This window comes from Strigops habroptila, chromosome 4 (assembly GCF_004027225.2).
Source record: "Strigops habroptila isolate Jane chromosome 4, bStrHab1.2.pri, whole genome shotgun sequence".
Lineage (NCBI taxonomy): Eukaryota > Metazoa > Chordata > Aves > Psittaciformes > Psittacidae > Strigops > Strigops habroptila.
The window spans coordinates 17,542,142-17,549,461 of record NC_046358.1 but is presented as its reverse complement, the minus strand read 5'-3'; positions in this window follow the sequence as shown (position 1 = coordinate 17,549,461).

The following is a 7,320-nucleotide window of genomic DNA, read 5'->3' as shown; positions in this document are numbered from 1 at the left end:
TTCTTCAAAATGTTGCATTTGGTATCAGACCTGGTTTTGGCAGCCTTTTGAGAACAGCCTGAAGTTTTATGTTCCCCCAATATTAAAGGATTTAAACACATTACTACATTACTTTAGATCTGTGCTCCAAGTACCAGGATTGCCTAGTTATAGTTTTGGTGCCAAAACGAATAACAGTAAGTTCAAGCACACGAACCTGTACATATGTACTGTACATTTACAGTAGAGATACTTAACAGCCTGCACATGCCAGCAGAAAAACACCCTTTCACCCATTAAATTGTGCTTAGGCCATAGGAAGCAAGATCAGGTCTCTGAGATTAATTTTTTTAAATAGTCGGATCCAGTTGTCTGCGCCAATTATATTTTTAATCACTAAGACATTACGTTTCCTTGCCATTATTCACCATTCCTCCATCTTTCCCAGTTAATGCAGCCGTGTCCCGCTGGCTCCATGCAGCGCTGCTGACAGCAGTCTGGGTGGCAAAGTGCAGGAAGCAGCCCCTCAGCCCTGGGAACGTCGCTCACCTCTCGCCTGGGGTTGACCCACCTCACACTCTGCAGCTGCCAAAGTAAATCCAGTTATGCGGGAGCAGCCATAAGGTAGAGAGAGACAATTGCCTCATTGCCCAACTCCTTTTCCTTCCCAGAAGCAGCACTCATGACTCAGTCCTGTTTGTAGCGCTTCCCTTTGCCACGCTTTGGTTTTGCCCGAGCAGTAGGACTGATATTTTCTTGCCCTGCAGATACCAAATTCCCAATCGACCCCTGGATGGCAGCTCTGTCCCAGCTTTGCTTGGAGCAGGGGCTGAGGGTCTAAAGCCATCCTTCAACCTGTCTGTGAGCAGCTTCTCTCATTTCTGCCCCATGATGCAGCCAGGGGGAGAACTGCCCCTGCTGGGTCAGCTCCAGCTGGGAGAGATCCCGTCTGGGATGGTTGTTCCTGGCTGTGCAGCCCCCATGAGCTCCACCAGACAAAGTGCAGGGGTTCAGGGGCAACAGAGAAGAGGAAAGTCTCAGCATATGCAAATGTCAGAATTCTCCCTGAGCAGCCACCCATGCGGTATGCAGGATGAATCATGTCCTAACGGAGCACATTCCTGCTACTTTGGAGGGCTTTGCAGATGTGTTCCAGGTCACCCTGGGTGAGAAAACCACACGCATCCATGGTTACTTCTTCCCTGGCAGCTTGTATGCAGATGGAGAAAAAGGGGACAGCACCTTTGGAAGGGTGGTCAGCCAGCTCACTGACCCCTGCCTTCCACACAGAGCCCGGGGATACTGGAGAGAGGACCAGCGGCTGCCAAGGCAGTAGCTGGGATAAAGTTGGTAGTAGGGAGGCTCGGTGAGACGGATCTAGTAGGGAGATGAACTGGGAAGGGAGACAGTGTTGGAAGACAGCAGTTTTTATCATCTGCTTCTGGCTGGATTTTCCCCAGTGCCAGATCAGAAGGGAATTTTTCAGCTCCAAGAGGCAGAGGTTGAGTCAGTAAAACAAGGTCTTAATAGAAATGCTCACAGCTTGGAAAGTGGAGGTCTCCTTGCAGGGCTGCATCCCCTGTTGTGGTGATCTCTGGCTGCAGAAATCTTTGGGCTGGAGTCTTAGGCCATTATATCTTGGTTATGGATACAGATCACATTTTTAATATAAAAATACATTTTAGAAGGAAAATGATTCCCAGAAATAGGAGTTCATCTGCCAAACAATGTGTGCATAACTGACTTTACACTTAGAGGTGCCAGAAAGTTCAGGAATGAGACCAACAATAAAAAGCCAACACACGTGTGAAAAATCTACTACATTAAAGCCAGATTCAATAAAAATAGCACCTAGTTTATATGCTACAGAAGCTGGCACACGCCTGCAAATGCTGAAGGAAAAAGATAAAATGTTCAGAAGTTGCAAGCAGTCCAGAGGAACTGAGCAGCTCTTGAGCAGAGCTGATGGTTACTCAATAACTCATGTACAATATTCTCTTGTGTAAGTGCTTTAATTCTTCATCCTGCTACTTCTCGGGCAGAAAGACCCAATTTGGAATACTTCGGGCTAATCAATAAGCTTTGTTGTTGCAGCCAAAGTGCTTTGCAATAGATCTTTTATTACCCAAAAGGACTCCAGAATGTTACACCGCACCATTTTCTTTTCTACTCTGCAAGCTGACAGCCAATTATTTCAGTGTTAGTGGTATCCCTTGTACCGCTTGCAGCTGTAAAATGCAGCCCGTCCCCTGAGGAGCTTACAGTATACAGAAATAAAAGCAATCTGAGCTGGGAGGGGAGAGGAGCGCAGGGAGAAGAGGTGGTTTGCCCGGAGGTGGGGGTGCTGGCAGTGGTGGCAGAGGCAGGGGACAAAGCCAGGTCTCTGACTCCCCCTGTTGCTTTGCCCACTGGCTCACTCTGCCTCCCCAGGAGCCAAATCCAGCTCAGATGCAATGCCCTCTGACAGCAGCAGGAGGACTTGTTTATGCCAAAGCTGAGTTTGCTTCTTTCAGTTATTTACTATGCCTACAGCCACCTTCTGATGCTGACCGATAGTCACATAAGCCTCTAGCTAAGCCATGGAACAAGATCACTGAGCCTGCAAACACTCAGGCTTCAAAGAAACCATTCCTGCCTGAATCACCCCCATCAAGGTGATGCACACATGGGCCCTGAAGGACTCCAAAGCCACACGCTTCCAGATCAAGGCAATTTGAGAAAGGTTCAATTCACCTCCCACAAAGTCCAAGGAGCTGACAGAGAGATGTGTTCATGGGAAGTGAGGATGGGTTAGTCCAGAGCCTGAGCTGTGCATACTTTTGCATGTCCTAAGCCAGTGGTGTCTTAAAATAACAAATCAAGAATAAATGACAAACTAAGAGCCTACCCATGTCCTAGGAAGATGCTGGGGATTTTGCTGTTTACTGCTGCATAAGCAAACAAGGGCATATAGGTGTATCAGAAGGCAGTTCTGAAAGGCAACACTTTCTATACCAACCCAAGCACATCTGCAATGACGTACAACTATATAGGCTACCTGTGTTAAAAAACATTGTCTGGTGTGCTGTATGCATGCAGGTGGGAGTGAGCACTGACCAGATTAAGGCTCAAAAAAAAAAAAAAAAAAAAAAGAAAAATTCTTTCTTTTAAGGCTCACTATGGAGTTGCAGAAGAGGCAACCTCTGCTCCCTCTTGCAGGTGACATACAGAGTCATAGAATGGTTAGGGCTGGAAAGGACCTTAAGATCATCTAGTTCCAACCCCCCCGCCATGGGCAGGGACACCTTCCACTAGAACATGTTGCCCAAGGCTCTGTCCAACCTGGCCTTGAACACTACCAGGGATGGAGCATTTACCACTTCTTTGGGCAACCTGTTTCAGTGGAAGGCCGCTATGAGGTCTCCACACAGCCTTATTAGAACCAGGTCCCAAAACTCAGCGAGTGAACCAGGCTTAGGCTGAAGACCCGCAGATGGGTGCAGTTTCCTGGCCTGCTGCTGAACGGTGCAAGAGTGTGCTATGCCCTTGATCAGAGCTTGTGGCAGAACATCAGCAGCAGAGGCAGCAGGGGTTAACTGCTCGATCGGTGCCACGCTTGGACGAGAAGCCTGCTTAAGCAGTATCAGTAAGAGAGCTGCAAACTCTAAGGGTGTGATATTATCTGCGTGTGGAGGGATTTACGCACGTAACACCCCTATGTAGGGAATGATACTAGCTTCCTGAAGGCTGCCCTTCTCCTCCTCCTTTTGCCCAGAAACGTAATAATGTTCTCCCAAGAGCTTCTAAATACTGTGCTATTTCTGCACCTCTGCAAGGTGGGACCCAGGACTCCCAAAACCAACAGTACCTGGAAGCGAGTGCTGACAGCAACCTATTTCCAGGTACCGCTTTATCAAGAAGAGCCCAGCCTGCCTGGAAGCGCTCCCAGGAGCACGGGACACAGTGCACGTACTGGGCACAGCTGCCTTGCACCAGCCAGCAGTGCTGCAGGATGCCTGGTCTCAGGACAAAGATCAGGCCGTGCCAGCCAGCCCTCCCCAGGCTCAGCCAGGGCAACGCTGACAATTTACTGGCGTGGTACAGAGATGCCAACTGGATATTTGGCACTTCCTACACACAGCATCAGACCTGCAGTCTCAGTAAATCCCTTCTGGCCTTAGCTTATGGGAATAGCTTCTTTACCTACTGTTTGTTTCTTTTGTGGCAAACCAAAGGCAGGGCTAACCTGCTTCATCCTGTTCCTTTGGAAATGTCAGTTCCAGCAAATGAGACTACCTGACCAATTGCTCTTGATTAATGTTTGTTACCCAGTAATGGCAGCAAGTATCGCTGACATATACATGGGTCAGAAGTGCTCCTGTTCCTTCCAAATTGTCACAAAAAGATCTGAGTCTTTATAGTTGGGGTTACAAAAGCAATACTTCTTCAGGTGAACAGTGCTCACAAGGAACAAGGAATAGTCATTTGCTGATGGAGTGGAGGACTAGCCCCTCAGATTAAAGCACAGCGTAGAGCCCATTTCTGTTGATTTCTTAACTGTTCTCAAACCTTAGGATCTTTTTAGTAGCCATAATGAATTAAATATCCTTTTGAAATAAGCAGCTGCTATTAACAGAGACTCAAAGACTGGAAGGTGATATTAGAGCCATACCTAAGCCCAAACCTAAACAACGGTGCTGCTTAGGTTTTACCAGAGCCGAGTCCAGTGAAAGAAGTGCCTCCTGCTTTGCAAGCTCTACTTCCATTACAGACACGACAGCCTGTGTTTCAGGACCCAAGTCTCTACCCTGTGAAATTCAGGTAGAATCACCAGCTTGTCTTCTAGTTTTCCTTATCTTGGTGTATCTTCTACATTTCATAAGCACACCTTCTTCCAACATCCAAGCTGTTCCTGAAAATACCATCTAGCAGTAGAAAATACTGTCATGCTGAGTAGAAACCCTTGATGAAGAGATCATGGTATTTTGACCTGGAACCACAAGATAATCACTGTTTCAGAACAATTTCCCACCCATCCTACTGGGGCTTTGCCCAGATCACATTTCCTCAGTTCATCAAGGCATGGAACAGCATCAAAAGACTGATGGATGCCAAGTTGTGTCACATCTAATGGTTCTTCCCTTTCCAACTGGCATATCGTGTCATCAAAGGCAACTAGGCTGTCATGACATAATTTGAGAATCCCACTTTATAGCTGGTAGAAACCGAATCCCAGCAAATCTGTCAGTAATGATATATTCCAGGTAATACAGGATTGAAAACTCCTGGCCCCAAGTCTCAGTCTCAAATTTAAGCAATGTTCTGATTTCCCAGCTTTCACAATTTACGAGCTTTGCAATATTTAGTAGTTGGTGAGAGAGGGGAAGTAGGAGAGGGGTAGGGGGTATGGCCACAGCTTCCTGCTCAACTTCATTCTTAAGTTCCTGGTTTTAAAAAATAGAAATAAATCTGGAGGTGCTGAAGGTCTCCAAACCAGAATATGTATAAATATGGGTATATCACATTTATCTATCTAATGGTATATAAGCATTTTATCTCAAAGCTGGTGGTGTCTCACAGTCTCTGAACCTTTGGGTTTGATAGCACTGTGTGCAACAAGACACTTTGAGAGAATAAACCAGGGTATCAAAAAGGTACTATTTCATAAATAAAATTAAAAAATGGTCTACAAATTCAGGAGAATATCTGTCAAAGCTGCCTTTGGATCCAAATTTCCATAAACTTAAACTAGAACATTATTACATTTATAGGCTAGAGGAGAAGGACAAGAGGAGGAAAAGGGCAAGAGGAGGAGAAGGGCTACAGTAGCCTTCGAGATGCTAATGTCATTCCCTACGTAGGGGTGTTATGTGCGTAAATCCCTTCTGGGTTAATTTACTAGACTATTGCAGTCTAATTAGTAAAGGTAATAGCTATTTAAAAAAAAAAAACGCTGTATAACTCAAGTTAAGGAAACATTTCACTGGCTTAAAAACAAACCCTCCAAAATAGCATACAAATGTATTTATTAAAATCAGCCCTTGTAAGACCAGCTTTGTTTTTAAGGAATGCAAGCAAATTCATTCGACACCTCTGTATAACTCCAGCAGGATTTCAAGAGCACCCTGTGCCTGGCAGCTGCCACCGAGGCTGGCAGCACATGCAGTCCCATGCCAGTTTACTCAAGGTCCCAACTCAACACCACATGTAAATACCCATCTGCCTACAAACCTGCATTTCAGTGTAGCTGTAATTATCATAAGCAAATGGCTCCCAGTTGTGACAAATGGTTGTCGACTGAGTTATCACTGATAGCAAACACAAGACAAACCTCAAGGGCTGCGGGAAAGGAGGCGGGCTAACAGGGAGAGAAACCTTCATCACGTGCCTTGTATTAGCTGCCACCTTCAAATCTGGTCCAAGAAAATTCTGAAGTGTTTGTTCTCCCAGACAAACCAAATCGACTCTGAGATTTTTATTTGCACAACATAACAAGATGCTGCAAGAAGAAACATCTGGGCTGCTCAGCTTACTCTGACTTTTAAAGCTTTGGCCTAAAACAGTAATTTGAAAGGGTAATGACGTTTTTCCACTGGAGCACCCCTCCTGTGAAGACAGGCTGAGAGAGTTGGGCTTGTTCAGCCTGGAAAAGGCTCAGGGGAGATCTTATAACAGTCTTCCAATATGTAAAGAGGGCCAACAAGAAAGCCGGAGAGGGGGTTTTGACAAGGGCATGTAAGGACAGGACAAGGGCAAATGGTTTTAAACTGAAAGAGGGTACATTTAGATTAGATATTATGAAGAAATTCTTTACTGTGAGGGTGGTGAGGCACTGGCACAGGTTGCCCAGGGAAACTGCGGCTGCCCCATTCCTGGCAGTGTTCAAGGTCAGGTTGAATGGGGCTTTGAGCAACCTGGTCTAGTGGAAGGTGTCCCTGCCCATGGAACTAGATGATCTTTAAGGTCCCTTCCAACTCTAACCAGTCTATGATTCTATAATGGGGTTTGAAATGTTCCGAAAGCTTGTATTTTTGCAAAGTAAGAGGAAGCACAAAGAGAAAGGTGGGTTATCCTTTGTTTTTCAAGCCTGACTCAGAATCAGTTTAAACAATAACTTCCAAGATTAGCTGATATGAACCACTGGGAACCAGAAGTCCTGATATCCCCATCAATACAATGGCAGTAAGAGTGCTTCCCTCCACTGTGGTGAGGTGGATTCCCTCCACCTGGCTGAGATTCACCTAGGTGGGATGGCACAGCTGAAATACTGAGGCTAGACCCTACTGATAGAATAGATATTTTATGTATATGTATATATATACACACATACACATACTACATATATAAAATTATGATATATAT